The sequence below is a fragment of the Dipodomys merriami genome, unplaced genomic scaffold, assembly GCF_024711535.1.
Source record: "Dipodomys merriami isolate MVZ:Mamm:240054 unplaced genomic scaffold, mDipMer1.0.p SCAF_113, whole genome shotgun sequence".
NCBI classification, from domain to species: Eukaryota; Metazoa; Chordata; class Mammalia; order Rodentia; family Heteromyidae; genus Dipodomys; species Dipodomys merriami.
This window is the reverse complement of record NW_027202416.1, coordinates 2,314,589-2,331,916: the sequence shown is the minus strand read 5'-3', so window position 1 is coordinate 2,331,916 and position 17,328 is coordinate 2,314,589.

Sequence of the window (17,328 nt, the reverse complement as noted above, 5' to 3'; positions counted from 1 at the left end):
AATTAGTATCCATAAAAACATAGAAAGAATCAACAAAACAGAAGTGGTTCTTCAAAAATTAACAAATTGACAGATCCTTAGCAAATCCTGTTAGAAAGAGAAAAGAGGTGCAGGGAGGAGGCTCAATGGTAGAGGGCTTTCCTTGCATGCATGAGGCCCTTGGATCAATTCCTCAGCACCACATAAGCAAAAAGAAAAACACCAGAAGTGGCACTGTGGTTCAAGTTGTAGAGAACTAGCCTTGAGCTAAAGAGCTGAGGGACAGCACCGAATCTAGTATTAGAATGCCCAGCTACAGTAATAAGAAAAGATGCAGATATAAAAGGGATCCAATTACGTAAAGAAGAAGTAAAACTCTCCCTCTTTGCAGATGACATGTTCTTATAATTAAAGAATCCCACAGACTCTACTCCCAAATTACTCAAGCTGATTCAAAACTTTGGCAAAGTAGCAGGGTATGAAATCAACCATCAAAAATCAATGGCTTTCTGAATGCCAACAGTGAGAAAAACATGACTGAAATAAGGAAAGGAACACCATTAATAATAGCCCTACAAAAAATAAAATACCTAGGAATTAACTTAACCAAAAAAGTGAAGGACCTCGATGATGAAAATTTTAAAAACATGAAAAGGGAAATCAAAAGAGAACTTAAAAAGTGGCAAAAACTCCCATACACCTGGATTGGAAAGATCAAAATCCTGAAAATGGCAATAATTCCCAAGGCTATCTACAAGTTCAATCCAATACCTACCAATATTCCATCCTCATTCTTCAAGGAAATAGAAGAGGCTATCCTAAAATTCATATGGAACAATAAAAGACCATGAATAGCTAAAATGATCCTCAACAGAAAGGACAGTGCTGGAGGAATATTAATACCAAATTTCTAACTCTACTACAAAGCCACAATAATCAAAACAAGTTGGTACTGGCACAAGAATAGTCCTCAGGACCAATGGAATAGAATTGAAAACCCAGAAATGAACCTACAGACCTATAGCCATCTAATCTTCGATAAGGGAGCTAAAACAATAGAATGGAAGAAAGACAGTCTCTTCAGTAAATGGTGCTGGCAAAATTGGTTAACTACTTGCAGAAAATTAAGCTAGATCCTTATGTATCACCCTGCACCCGAACCAACTCCAAATGGATCAAAGACCTCGGAGTCAAACCAGACACCCTGAAAATTTACAGGATGGAATCGGAGAAACCCTAGGCCTCCTTGGCACAGGCCGACATTTTCTTAATAGAGACCCAGAAACACAAGAAATCAAAGAAAGTTTGGACAAATGGGATTGCATGAAACTGCAGAGCTTCTGTATGGCAAAGGACATACCTAGGAAGATCGATTGAAAGCCCACAGATTGGGAGAAGATCTGCACTAGGCATATAACAGACAAGGGTCTTCTATCTAAAATATACCTGGAACTCAAAATTAAATCCCCAACAACAAATCCTCAAAGCAACAAATAAGTGACCTAAAAACTTAAAGAGAAACTTCTCTGAAGAGGAAAGAAGGATGGCCAATACACACATGAAGAAATGTTCAACCTCTCTAGCCTTAAAAGTAGTGCAAATCATACCAGCATTGAGATACCACCTCATCCCAGTGACAATGGCTATAATCAAGAACTCTAAAAACAACAGATGAGGCTGGGAAGGGAGGTGAAGGGTAAACAAAGGAGGAGGCTGCAATGCTTGGTAAGAAATGTATGCTTATCCTGCCCATGTAATTGTAACCCCTCTGTACAGTATGTTCACAAATAAAATAAAATTAAATTAAAAAAAAAAAGAACAACAGATGATGGAGGGGATGTTAGCAGAAGGGAAGTTTACTGCATTGTTGGTGGGCATGTAAAGTTGTTCAACCACTTTGGAAAGTTATATGGAGGTTCCTCAGAAAACTCCACATAGAGCTCCCCTATAACCCAGGAATCCCACTTTTGGGCATTTACCCAAATGATCACAAACAGGACCACACTAAAGCTACCAGCACAACTCTGTTTATTGCAGCATTATTTACCATAGCTAAGATATGGAACCAACCCAGATGCCACTCAGTAGATGAATGGATCAAGAAAATGTGGTATATATACACAATGGAATTCTATGCCTCCATCATAAAAAAATGACATTGCCCCATTTGTTAGGAAATGGAAAGACCTGGAAAAACATTATATAAAGTGAAGTAAGCCATTATATATTCTTGATGTGAACCACTTATCAAATATATACATGCAATAACTTTATCCCATTCTGTGTTGCTTTTTTGGACACTGTTGATTGCAACCTTTGGTGCATTCTGATTTATGTTTTCCTATAATGAATGACCCTTCATTGATGTCAGTTTCCAGTATGTCTTCTGGTCCTGTAACTACGAACCATCATATTGATTTGCACTCCTGCTATAGTAACAGTGAAGTAAAGCTACATAATTATGCTCTGGTCACCTACCTACTGCCACTTTTGTATCTCTCTCCATTAGCTTTTTGTAAACGCCTTAGGGCATATCCACAACTTATTTGGTCCTTAAAAACCTGTAGAATTACAGGCCTTAAATTTAGTTTTAATGGAAATATGTGACGTCCAATTTCTTTTTTTTCCCTTTTTGTACATTTTTGGTTGTAAGAATACTGTACAAAGGGGTTACAGTTACGTGACAAGGTAATGAGTACATTTCCTATCAAGCATTTTTGCCTCCTCCGGGCAAATAAGATGAAAATTGAGACCTTCATAATATAGAAGCACACCAAAACTCTAGGTATATATTTTTCTTCATATGAGTATTTAGAATTTTGTGATGCTAGAGATTTAACCTACTTGCAAGTTAATAATGAACTTGTCACACTTTAACGGATGCTAGACGATTTATGATGCTCTTGGGTCAGAGACAAAAAGGACTTAATTTTTACAGTAATAGTGAAAGCCAGTGAGATATGTGTGTATGTGTATATTTATATATTACAAGTGTAGCTCCCATCCCTCAGTGCCACTGAGTGAAGTAAAGATAGCCATGTGAAGCCTATACAAACAATGGGTTCTGAGTTTGAGCAAATTCGATCTTTCTAATGAGCAATAGGCATGCATGAACTTTACTCTGGATAATGCCAATAGCTTAGAAAAAGCTTGCAAATATACTATGGAATATAGAGCAGCTAGTGTTCACTTGAAGATATGCAAACACTTGAGTCTGCCGTGGAATTGTTTTTTTTTTCTTTTGTTTCTTGAATGTTCCTAGCTACTAAGACCAATATATATTTCTCCTAATAAACGTTTAGATCCCCTTAAAAGGGAGGCATGACAATTTGTTGAGAATACTTATTATTTTTTTAGCCCTAAGCCCTCAGTCCTATCTAGAATACAATTCAACAAAATAAATAGATGGAATTCAAATTTAACACATCTAGAAGCTTTTTTCTTAGAGGCATTTCTTAATGTAGGTGTGGAAGAAATTAAGGAAAAAATAGGCCCACAAATATATATTATGAAGATATTCTATGTATTTTAACAGTAATAAAAGATTACATTTCTGTTTTTTAGTGTGTGAATATTTACAGAGTATGTACAGAGTGCCAACGTTTATGCCAGGGCCTATCATGGAATAGAATGTAGCAAATTTTCTCTATATTGTTTGTATATTTATAGAATTCACCTGTCTGACTTCTCTCCCATTTTGATAAAAAAAGAGAACCTGTTTGATTGAAATACAATCATTATTTTTCTACCTTCAGGATTCCACACACTTTGCTGTCTACTAAATATAGAAAAGATTCATGCATAACCCTCATCTTCAAGGAGCAATTTTCAGTATCCCAAGTAGCTTGTGTTTATCTCCCACCCCTTTCCTCCCAGCTGTCAATCTAGGTGAGCAATGGCTGAATTCTATAAGACAGGAAAACTCAGATAATTCACAGGCATTCAGTTAGTATCTAATGGAAAATTCTTCACTTGGATTATATTATATCATCATCTTTGTGAGAACTCAGCTTCCTTATTTGGAAACTGAGCTGTTCAGTTAAAAGTGAGTAGATGAATCTTATTATTTAAAATTTCATTTAACTGAAATTGGAAGAATTAATTTTTCAGACACTATTCACATTTAAGATTCATTAGCCACATATAGCCAGTGGCTAGTCTGTTAAACAATGCATATATAGAATATTTCCATTATCACAGATGTTTCTGTTGGAACTGTTTTAGAGCATGTTTTAGTTTGTTAAGGCATGGTCCATGTTCATAAACTATATATGCTCCATACGTGGTACTCAGACTGAAGATCCAACCAGAAAGGCTAGACACCCATGAAGTTAAGATATAGGTATAAATTGTTCTACATAGGCACACTTATTTGTGAGGAGGAAGAGGATCAAACAGCCAACATCAGCAGAATCAACCCTCTCAACTCCAGGAAAGAATAGGTAAAAATTTTAGCAGTTCATTGTAGCTTTGCTTCTGTGATTGTAATTGACTGTGTTATTCTCAATGGTGATTTTGTTGGAAAATATAAATGTGTAATTATCACATTAGCTCAGTGAAGAATTTGAGTTTTTGCTTTGTAAATGTAATTTGATATTTATATGTGACATTTCAATTTCTCCTGGTATCAATACACCACAAATATCTTTATATGTTTTCTGAGGTGTTTCTTTCGTTAATTTTGTTGTTCTTACAGCAGACATTTTAGAAATTAGTGGAAAAGTTAAGACTTTCTTGTGTTTTGCAATCCCATTATTTCTCCGTAAGCTTAACAAAAAATGAGAATCTAAGAACTATGTGAAGAAATTGTATCTCCATTCACCTGTTCACTTTCATTAATTACTGGACCAAAGGGAACTGGCTCCCCAGAATCTCACCTTCAGAATTCAAGAATGAGGTGGGAATAAGGCAAGGAAAGAGAGACATAGTAATTTGCACTGAAGTTACTTTGCTGTCACAATGAACACTTGTTCTCATGCAATCTTTTTGAATCCCACAGTTAGCTTTTTTGTGGTTTTTATTAGTATGACAAAGATGACTGACTTTCCCAGATTTACAGTTGGAAGTGTGGGGGACACATTCCTTTATCTATGGAATCTTCCTTAAAATTGTGCATCATTCACTCTGGGTCTCAGTGCCTTTTCCATCCTTGTCACAAGTATGTATTTCTACAAATGGAAACCTTGGTTCATCATTTGTCTTTAAATGATTAAATTATGTGGATTTGCTATAGAAGGAAGGTATTATGGGTAGGACCCTTTGGTCCATGTGGACATTTCTTTATGGAATTCTTTTACGGTCCTTACTCATGGACTCATGTGTAAGTAATTCTCCCCATATTCCAGTATACTCCAGTAGAGTGGGGCAATGCATTAGAAATTTAAAACATGCCTATAACTCTTATAAAGTATACTTTTAAATATAATGATATAAATAAAAGCTTTTGTTTTGTTTTTAATTTTAATTTTAATATTATTGTCAAGGTGATGTACAGAGGGGTTACAGTTACATAAGTAAGGTAGTGATAACCTTTCTTATCTAACTTGTTACCCTCTCCCTCATTTTTCTTCCTCTTTCCTTCATTCTCTCAATCCCTCCAAAGTTGTACAGATCATTTCCAACATATTGTTACATTTGATTTCCTTTAATTAAATGTTTGTGATGTTCCCATCCTGGAACTCCACAATGTAAACACTGGAACACCACGGTTAGACCCATCTGCCATGCATATATGCATATGCATATTTTCCTAAAATTTGGGGTCATATATTTGTTTGATTATTCATTTGTTTATTGCCCAAACTGGAGCTTGAATCCAGGGCCTACACACTGTTCTCTGCTTTTTTTTTTCCCACAGCACTAGCCACAGGCCCATTTCTGTCATTTTGGTGGTTAAATGGATATTCCTCGGGGGGCTGGCTTTGAACCGTAATACTCAAATCTCACCCTTGTGAGTAGGTAAGATACAGGTGTGATCCTACTTTATAAGTTGACTTTTCATCTCATAATATCATTCATATATTTTCTATCCTTAGAAATTTCATACTGTTCTAAGCACATCACTTAGAATGATTGCATGGGAGTCCAGTGCTTATAAATTCCATAATTAATTAAACTTTCCCTAACACTAAAAATTTTGTTGTCTCCAAAATATTAAATGCATCATTAAAGTTCATTTGGATTTTTCATTCTACTATTTATTTTTTATAAATAGATAAGTATCTGCTAGTTGTTAGAAAGAACCAAATACAAAATTTCTTGTTACATAATGATCTATCTTAACTTGGCTCATCTAAAACAGTACGTTACTCCTCCCCATAAAGTTTATATTTTTCCCAGCATGCAGTTCCAGTTTTGTAACTTTTACACACCTTACCCATTATAATGCTTTTGTCGAAAATCCCTCTTACTATCAACTAGTTTTTGTAAAAACATTTTCCATGTTATATCATTAATAGGAAAGCATATTTAACTAATACCAACTCAACGTCATCATTTCCACGTGTATCAGCATTTTAGCTTGGATCAGAACTTGATTTTAACAATATTTTATTTTAATGGAAGAATCAGAGTATCAAACGGAAGGCTGAGGGTTCCCTTATGAACAAATTTTATCATTCACTGCTTATTTTTTTTTTGAATTTGAAAGTTAAAGATTACTAGCACACATATCCTCTGTTGTCACTTCATTTGATTCCAGTTCTGTACATCATGTATATACATTTTTCTAATTTGGGAAGGGGAAGGGAAACAACAAAATGCTGAAACAAGGATACATGTTGACCAATTGTAACAATGAGAATTACAATAAACTATGTTGAAAACTAACTTCACAACTTCAGGGTAGGGGGAAGGAGGAGTTGGGGAAGTAAGGAGGGAAGGGAATGTAGGAGGAAAACAGAGGATGGGGTAACAATGCTCGACAGGAAATGTACTCATTAACATGCTGTAACTGAACCCTGTAACCCCTCTACAATTTCTTTACAATAAAAATATTTTTAAAAAGATTACCAGCTAATATTTCCATGGTTAACTTGCTATGCACCTTAAATGCTTCATATAGCTGAAAATGGGAAACCAAAAAGAAAGCAACTTTATATATATATATATATATGTATATATATATATATATATATATATATATATATATATATATATATATATATCTTTAACACTGAGATGCCAAATCCAGTGCCAAGTGAACAAGAACCCAGAGTACAGTCATTAATCTCTAGAATTCTGAGTTGTTTTCTTTTTTCTTTTTTTTTAATTTAATTTAATTTTATTTGTGAACATACTGAACAGAGGGGTTACAATTACATGGGCAGGATAATGCGTACATTTCTTATCAAGAATTGCACCCTCCTCCTTTGGTTTACCCTTCACATATATTCCCAGCCTCCCCCCTCCCCCCCAATCCCAATCCTTCTCCTTCCCCCCCTCCCCCCCCCCACACGGACATTGTAAAGCTCGTTTTGGACAAGACAAATTGTACTTCTCATTGTTGCAACAGGTCCACCTGTATCCTTAAACAACTGGTTTTTCCCCATCTCCTCCACAAGTTATACTGACATCAAATATAGTGAAAGCAGGAGTTATACTGTGGGGGAGGGACATACAAAGCAACAAAGAGATAATCTTATAAATGCGTTAGAAACACATGCATGAAAGAAAAAAAAATATGAAAATACATGTCTAAGGGTTCATTTTCCTGACCTCACATTATCTGACCTATTCCGCTTGACTCATACATATACTAGATATTGCAAATATGGGAAACCATGGGACCTATGTTTCTTTGGGCCTGGCTTACTTCGCTTAATGTAATTTTTTCCAAGTTTTTCCATTTCCTAACAAATGGGGCAATGTCATTCTTTCTGATGGAGGCATAGAATTCCATTGTGTATATATACCACAGTTTCTTGATCCATTCATCTGCTGAGGGACATCTGGGTTGGTTCCATATCTTAGCTATGGTAAATAATGCTGCAATAAACATTGTTGTGCTGGTAGCTTTAGTGTGGTCTTGTTTGTAAACATTTGGGTAAATGCCCAAAAGTGGGATTCCTAGGTCATAGGGGAGATCTATGTGAAGTCTTTTGAGGAACCTCCATACTGCTTTCCAAAGTGGTTGAACAAGTTTACATTCCCACCAACAATAAAGTGAGGTTCCTTTCTGTCCACATCCCCTCCAGCATCTGTTGTTGTTAGAGTTCTTGATTTTGGCCATTCTAACTGGAGTGAGGTGATATCTCAATGTTGTTTTGATTTGCATATCTTTATGGCTAGGGATGTTGAACATTTCTTCATGTATCTATTGGCCATCCTTCTTTCTTCTTCAGAGAAGCTTCTCTTTAAGTCTTTCGCCCAGTTATTAATTAGGCAGTTGTTTCTTTGAGGATTTGTTGTTGGGTGGTTTAATTTTTTGAGTTCCAAGGATATTTTAGATATGAGACCCTTGTCCGTTGTACGGCTAGTAAAGATCTTCTCCCAATCGGTGGGCTTTCTATTGATCTTGCTAGCTATGTCACTTGCCTTGAAGAAGCTCTGCAACCTTATGCAATCCCATTTGTCCAAGCTTTCTTTGATTTGTTGTGCTTCTGGGTCTCTATTCAGAAAATTTCGGCCTGAGCCAAGGAGACCTAGGGTTTCATCTATTCCATCCTGTAATGTTTTCAGAGTGTCTGCTTTGAGTTCAAGGTCTTTGATCCATTTGGAGTTGATTCTGGTGCAGGGTGATATATAAGGATCTAGCTTTAGTTTTCTACATGTAGTTAACCAATTTTGCCAGCACCATTTACTGAAGAGGCTGTCTTTCTTCCATTCTATTGTTTTAGCTTCCTTATCGAAGATTAGATGGCTATAGGTCTGTAGGTTCATTTCTGGGTTTTCAATTCTATTCCATTGGTCCTGAGGTCTGTTCTTATGCCAATACCAAGCTGTTTTGATTACTATGGCTTTATAGTAGAGTTTGAAATTTGGTATTGATATTCCTCCAGCAGTGTTTTTTCCGTTGAGGAGCATTTTTGCTATTCGGGGTCTTTTACTGTTCCATATGAATTTTTGGATTGCCTCTTCTATTTCCTTGAAGAATGAGGTGGAATTTTGATAGGTATCGCGTTGAATTTGTAGATAGCCTTGGGAAGTATTGCAATTTTCAGGATGATAATATTGCCAATCGAGGACCTTGGGAGGTTTTGCCATTTTTTTAGTTCCGTGTTGATTTCCTTTTTCAAGATTTTAAAGTTTTCATCATAGAGGTCCTTCACTTCTTTAATTAAGTTAATTCCTAGGTATTTTATTTTTTGTGGGGCTATTACAAATGGAGTTGCTTTCCTAATTTCAGCCACACTTTTCTCATTGTTGGCATACAGAAAAGCCATTCATTTTTGGGGGTTAATTTTGTAACCTGCTACTTTGCCAAAGTTTTGAATCAGCTTGAGTAAATTGTGAGTGGAGTCTATGGGATTCTTTAAATACAAGATCATGTCATCTGCAAAGAGGGAGAGTTTTATTTCTTCTTTCCCTATTTGGATCCCCTTTATGTCTGCATCTTGTCTTATTGCTGTATCTTGGCATTCTAATACTAGATTGAAGAGAAGTGGAGAGAGTGGGCATCCTTGTCTTCTTCCTGAGTTAAGAGGAAATGGCTTTAGTTTTTCACCATTGAGTATAATTCTGGCTGTAGGTTTGTCATATACAGCCTTTATTGTATTGAGGAATGTTCCATGGATTCCTAATTTTTACAAAACCTTCATCATAAAGGGGTGTTGGATCTTGTCGAATGCTTTTCTGCATCTATTGAGATAACCATGTGGTTCTTACTCTTGCTCCTGTTGATGTGATGAATAATATTAATTGATTTGCGTATATTGAACCAGCTTTGCATCCCTGAAATGAATCCTGTTTGATCATGGTGTATGATTTTTTGGATGAATTGTTGAAGTCGATTGTCCAAAATTTTGTTGAGAAGTTTTGCATCAATGTTCATCAAAGAAATGGGTCTATAGTTCTCTTTCTTTGATGAGCCCCTGCCTGGTTTTGGGATGAGGGTTATGATGGCTTCATAGAATGTGTTCAGTAGTGAGCTTTCTCTTTCAATTTCATTGAAGAGTTGGAGGAGTATTGGTGTGAGCTCTGCTTTGAAGGCCTTGTAAAATTCCGCTGTAAAACCATCTGGTCCTGGACTTTTCTTAGCTGGGAGGTCGCTTATTGCTGTTTTTATTTCAATGCTTGATATGGGCCTGTTAAGCTGGTTTAACTCATCTTGGTTTAATTTTGGCATGTCAATATTTGCTAGGAAAAGGGCCATTTCTGTCAAGTTCTCAAACTTATTACCATAAAGTTTTGAGAAATATTCCCTTATAATGTTCTGAATCTTGGTTGTTTCCGTTGTGATGTTTCCATTCTCATCTCTGAGTTTATTAATTTGGGTGTGTTCTCTCCTTTTTCTGATAAGGTTTGCTGAGGGTCTGTCAATTTTGTTAAGTTTTTCGAAGAACCAACTCTATGTTTTGCTGATTCTTTCTATAGTTTTTTTGGATTCTAATTCATTTAATTCTGATTTAATTTTGATTATTTCTTCCCGCCTACTGGATTGGGGTTTATCTTGCTGCTCTTTTTCAAGGAGGTTTGGAGGTGTCATTAATTTGTTAGTTTCAGATCTCTCCAATTTGTTGATGTAGGAGCTCAGAGCTATAAACTTGCCTCTGAGTACTGCCTTTGCTGTGTCCCAGAGGAGCTGGTAATTTGTGTGTTCATTTTCGTTGAATAGCATGAACATTTGAATTTCCTTTCTAATCTCTTCCATGACCCACTCATGATTCAGCAGTGTGTTGTTCAGCCTCCATGTGATGCCGGATTTCTTTGGTGGCTTTTGTTGTTGAGTTCTAATTTTATTCCCTTCTCTTCAGAGAGAATGCAAGGTATAACCTCAATGTTTCTGAATTTAGACAAGTTTGCTTTGTTGCCTAACATGTGGTCTATTTTAGACAACGTTCCATGTGCTGCTGAGAAGAACGTGTATTCTAATGCTGCTGGGTGAAATGTTCGGTAAATGTCTGTTAAGTCTAGTTGATCTATGCAGCTGTTTAGATCTGCGGTTTCTCTGTTGAGTTTTTGCCGAGTTGCTCTATCTAGTGGGGAGAGTGGTGTGTTAAAATCCCCAACAATTGATGTCTTTGGATCTATATGGGATTTGAGGGAACATAGTGTTTCTTTGATAAATTTGGGTGCTCCATTATTTGGCGAATAGATATTTAGAATTTTAATATCCTCCTGAAGGAGAGATCTTTTAATTAGTATGTAGCGACCTTCTTTATCTCTTCTCACGAATTTTAATTTGAAGTCTATTTTATCTGATAGTAGGATTGCAACTCCCGCCTGTTTATTGGGGACGTTTGCTTGGTAGATTTTGTTCCAGCCTTTCACATTGAAAATGTTTTTGTTTTTACGGGCAAGATGTGACTCCTGCAGGCAGCAGATAGAAGGGTCTTGTTTTTTAATCCAACTAGACAGTCTATGTCGCTTAATTGGAGAGTTCAGTCCGTTAACGTTAAGAGATAGGACTGAGAGGATTTGGGAGTTCCTGCCATGTTATCCACCTTCTTGGGGGCTGCAAAAACTGGGTTCTTCCTAAGGTTCTTGGATTCTCAGTTTGGGTGCAGTTTCTTGGCCTTTGTTGCGGTGTGGTGGTGTTCTATGTGTAGGACATCTTTAAGAATCTTTTGTAGCGCTGGTTTGGTGGAGATGTATTGTTTCAATTTTTCTTTGCTATGGAAGGTTTTTATTTTGCCTTCAGTTATGAAGGAGAATTTAGCTGGGTACAGTATTCTTGGTTGATAGTTGTTTGTTTTTAGGGCATGGCATACATCATTCCAGGCTCTTCTTGCTTTGATTGTCTCTGCTGAGAAATCTGAGGTGATTTTAATTGGTTTCCCTTTATAGGTGATTACCCTTTTCTCCTTGACAGCTTTGAAGATATTTTCCTTGGTCTGAGTTGATCCTGTGTGGATTATAATTTGACGGTGGAATGTCCTATTCTTGTCTGGTCTATTTGGGGTTCTAAAATCTTCTTGTATTTGAATAGGCCTATCTTTTTGTATGTTTGGGAAGTTCTCTGCTAGGATCCTCTTAAACAAGTTTCCTAGACCATTAACTTCTGTTTCTAGGTGCTCCTTTACACCCATTATCCTTAGATTAGGCCTTCTGATGGTGTCTTCCAGGTGTTGGATAGATCTATCATATTTCTTGTACTTGTCTTGGATGGTTGTATGTTCTTTCTGTATAATATCTAGGCTGTCTTCAATCCCTGAGATTCGATCTTCTGCATGGTCTTACCTGCTGTCAAGACTCTCTACTTTGTTTTTTATCTCTTTTCCTTCTAATTGGTCAGCTTTGATGGCTTCAAGTTCTTTGTTGAAGCTCTGTTTTAGGTCTTGTATGAATTTCTTTACTTCCTTAATTTGGTGTTCAGTGTTTGTTCTCAAATCACTTAGTTGATTGGTTATGGTTTCTTTGGACTCCCATTCCTTCTGTTGGGTTCCATTCAGCATTCCCTTTGTGGTCTCCCTGACTTCCTTCAGCTCTTTGTTAATGGATTCCATGAATGCCTTTACTGATCTTTGTGTATTCTCTACCTGGTCTCCCAATTCCTGAATTACTCTTTGATTAGCTTCCTCCCGTCTGTGGGATTCCTGCAGTTCTCTTTCCTCCCGTTCATGGGATTCCTGCAGTTCTTTTTGAGTGTTCTCAGCCTGTTCACGCCATTCCTCCCTTTCTCTTTGAGTATTCTCAAGTTGTTCACGCAAATCCTGTATCAGTTTTTGAGTAGCTTCCTCATGCTTATGATATTCCTGTATAAACTTCTGGGATGCCTCCTCTCTCTCCCTATCACGCTCATACAGAGTCCTTTGTACATTGTCAAACTTCTCATTCATCATGTTTGCTAGTAGTGTTTGTAGAGCTATTTGGGAACTCTCCTCTGGGTTATTCTTTATCTGTTCTAATCCCTGATTATCCAGATTGGGAATTGAGATACCCGAATTTGCCATTTTTCTTGTGTTTTTCCAGCTTACTCTGCCCATTTGAGATGAAGATAGCACCAGTTTTGTGCTAGAACACTATCTTAAGGCAACCATCAACCAAAGTTGCGTTTGTATAGTCAATAGTCTACAGATACAATCTAGTTCAACATATACATCTATTCAACATCAAACAACTATATGATAAAGGACTTCGAACCGCAGAAAAGAATTTGGAAAACCAGAAATGATTAGGATTAGGGAGAGATGTGGGTAAAAAATAGGAATAGATTGGTGTGGGGAGGCACAGGGAGAGTTAACTATGTCCTAATCACAATGCAGGAAATGGGTTGGGTAGGATGCAAGTAGAGAGAGAGAGAAAAAGAAGAAAGGGAAAGGGAAATGAAAAGAGACCAGAAAAAAATAGAAACGTAAAAATTAATATTATTATGGAGATTAAAAGACCATCTATTTAGAGAGGAATGTGAGTAAAGAGAAGGGAAGGGACGTAGAGGAGAAGTGAAAACCTTAAAAAAATGCTTAAAATATTATATAGCTATAAAGAGGTAGTACTGCTATTAAGGAATTTAAGTCTCGGAGGTTTTGAATTGAGTAATAAATTTGTGGATTAAGTGTGTACACAATGGGAGATAGGGTATACTAGTTAACTACAGTTTATCTGAGGATGTGCAGGACAAGAGTTAAGTCACATAAAGATGATCAAAAGAGAGGATAAGGTGCAAAGGATAAGAAAGGGAGAAAAAAGATCAGAAGTTCAGTAGAGCTGGATAAAAAAACAAAAAACAAAAAGATAGTTAAGAAAGAAAGAAAAAGAGAAAGAAGACAAGAAAAGAAAGGAAAACGCACATTCACGTATTCCTAAAATAAACATTATAAGAGGAAAAAAAAGTTACTGGAAAACAATTATTTTTTCAAAAAAGGCAAAAATTAAAGATTAATAGAATTTTTAGAAAAGGAAAAAAAATTTATATATATATAAGGTACCAAAAAAAAGAACAAAAAGAAAAAAAAAAGAAAGAAAAGAAGAAGAGAAAAAAAAATTCTTTGATTTTTTTTATTTTTTTGGGAGGGGTGGAAAGAATCCTCTATCTCCCTTTTGTCTGTAACCAGCCTCTTCTTGAAGTCTCTGGTCAGCTTGAGGTCCTGTGGCTTGATTGGTTTCTTAGGTCAGTTTGTTTGAACAGGCAGAAAAATGCTCTCCTTTACCCAAGATTTTGAGATCCCCCTCCCAGATTAGTTTAATGGAGGGTGATCTGCTTTGAGAGTCACAAAAGAGGGGGATGCAGTAGTGAGGCCTTTCAACAATCAGTAGCTTTTCCCTGGGGCTATTTTGTGAAAAAAAAGACAGAGCTCAGCCTGGAGCCATTCTCAGGGTTTCTGTTTTTCAATTGATTGTTGAGGCTGCTAGAGGGAGGGGCAGCCTCTGGCTCTGGTTACCCAGTGAGGAAAGCCACTCTAATGTCTGGCGCCTGAGCTGGGTGACTTTTCCCTGGATGAAGTTGAGTCTGGCAGGTCAGTTCGCCGTTAAGTTCTTGTGACCTGCTAAATGACTCTTTTTATTCCAATGCCTGAGTTGGAGCTGGCAGCTCCTCCAAGCTTTGTCGGTATCCAAGATGGAGATCACCGGTGCTGGGGGGGTAGGGGTGGCCTTCCCTCCTCTGCTCCCTGAGAAGGAGTGAGGACGTCGGGCTTGTACTCACACTGAGTCTTGGATCCTGGGTCGTCTCTGGACTGCAAACTGCAGGATGAAGATGTCCGCTCCTTGTCGGTTCTTGCTGGTGTTGAGTAGAATCCGCTCGCCTGCTGTGTCTGGCTCCTTCGTCCTGGACTTTCTGTGTGAGCGAGCACTCAGGTATGTCTCCCCCAGAGGTGGGCACCGCGACCTTTCCGCCGCTGCCGCAGCGGGTGCTGGCAAGTGCTCAGATGTGTCTCCTTTCCTTGGCTTCCCCTCTCTTGTCTAACTCTCTGTCCTGTGATGGCACACTTGGTGTGATTCTCTGGCTTAGGACTGTTCACTGGAAATCTAAAACTGGTTTCTATACGAGAGCTTGTTCAGATTCCAGCTTCTCCTCCGCCATCTTCCCGGAACTCCCCCTGAGTTGTTTTCTTTGGCTGGAAATCTCTTTAGTGTTTTATGCACAATATGCAGAAATGTCCTGAAAAAATATTCATGGATAAAAACAATTCTACACGATCAGGAAATTTTGCACCATGTGAAAAAGTGGAAAATAAGATGAGAAAAATTCTATTCCTGTTTATATAAAAGCTAGGATTGGACATGGATCTACCAGTAGACTGAAGAAGAGAAACAATTATTTAAGTGAGTTGTTATTATAAATGTAATAATATAATGATATATATGGTAAAATAAAACCTGATGATGAGCCATGAACTCTGCCTGGGGAGTTCAAGAAAATCCTTATTGCTCAGTATCTTGATACATAGGAAGGGTGAAACAAATATTCTGTAAAATGAAGAAAATCTTATGAAGTTCAGTAATCTCTAAATATTATGATCAAGGAACGTAATGTATCAGGAACAAGGTACCAGTTAATTGAAGAGTGAAATTGGAGCAATTGAAATGACCATATTGCTTGGAATTATGGAACTTCCTTAATATGCACAGGGGCCTGGGTTCAATCCCCAGCACTAAAAAGCAAGAAAGGAAAGAAACCAAGAAAGTTTTGCAAGTTGGGGTCTATAGTTCTCTTTCTTTGGTGTGTCCCAGCCTGGTTTTGGGATGAGGGTTATGATGGCTTCATAGAATGAGTTCGGTTGTGAACTTTCTCGTTCAATTTCATTGAAAAGTTGGAGGAGTATTTGTGTGAACTGTGCTTTGAATGCCTTGTAGAATTCTGCTGTAAAACCATCTGGTCCTGGGCTTTTCTTAGATGGGAGGACTCTAATTGCTGTTTCTATGACAATACTTGATATGGGCCTGTTAAAATGATTTAACTCATCTTGGTTTAGTTTCAGCATGTCAATATTGGCCAGGAAAAGGTCCATTTCTGCCAAGTTCTCAAATTTATTAGTATAAAGTTTTGAGAAGTATTCCCTTATAATGTTCTGAATCTTGGTTGTTTCTCCGGTGATGTTTCTATTCTAATCTCTGAGTTTATTTTTTTGGGTTGTTCTCTTCTTTTTCTGATAAGGTTTGCTAAGGGTCTGTCAATTTTTTTAATTTTTTTTTAGAAGAACCAACTCTTTTATTGTTGATACTTTCTATGGTCTTTTTGTGGATTCTAATTCATTTAATTCTGATTTAATTTTAATTATTTCTTTCCTTCTACTGGATTGGGGTTTATCTTGCTGCTCTTATTTAAGGAGAGTCAGGTACCTTATTAAACTGTTGGTTTCAGATCTTTCCGTTTTGTTGATGTAGGAACTCAGAGCTATAAACTTGCCTCTGAGTACTGCCTTTGCTGTGTCCCAGAGGAGCTGGTAATTTGTGTGTTCATTTTTGGTGAATATCATGAACATTTGAATTTCCTTTCTAATATCTTCCATGACCCACTCGTGATTCAGCAGTGTGTTGTTCAGCCTCCATGTGTTACAGGACTTTCTTTGGTGGCTTTTGTTGGTGAGTTCTAATTTTATTCCCTTGTAGTCTGAGAGGTATAAGTTCAATGCTTTTGAATTTGGACAAGTTTGCTTTGTGGCCTAAAATGTGGACTATTTTGAAAAATGTTCCATGTGTTGCTGAGAAAAACCTGTATTCTTATGCTGCTGGGTGAAATATTCAGTAGATGTCTGTTAAAACTGGTTGATCTATGCAGTTGATTAGATCTGCGATTTCTCGAGTTGATCTCTCTAGTGGGGAAATTGGTGTGTTAAAGTCCCCAACAATTAATGTCTTTGGATCTATGTGGGATATGAGGAAAAGTAGTGTTTCTTGGATAAATTTGGGTGCTCCTTTGTTTGGTGAATAGGTAATTACAATTGTAATATTCTCATGGAGGAGAGATTCCTTAATTATTAGTATGTAGTGACCTTCTTTATCACTTCTTACTAATTTTAATTTCAAGTCTATTTTACCTGATATTAGGATTGCAACTGCCGCCTGTTTATGTGGGCTGTTTGCTTTGGTTCCAGCCTTTCATGTTGAAAATGTTGTTTTTATGGGCAACATGTGACTCCTGAAGGGAATAGATAGAAGGATCTTGCTTTTTAATCCATCTGGGCAGTCTATGTTGCTTAATTGGAGAGTTAAGTCCATTAATGTTGACAGATAGGACTGAGAGGTATTTGGGAGTTTCTGCATTTTTGTGCACCTTCTTGGGGGCTGCAGCAACTGGGTTCCTCCTAT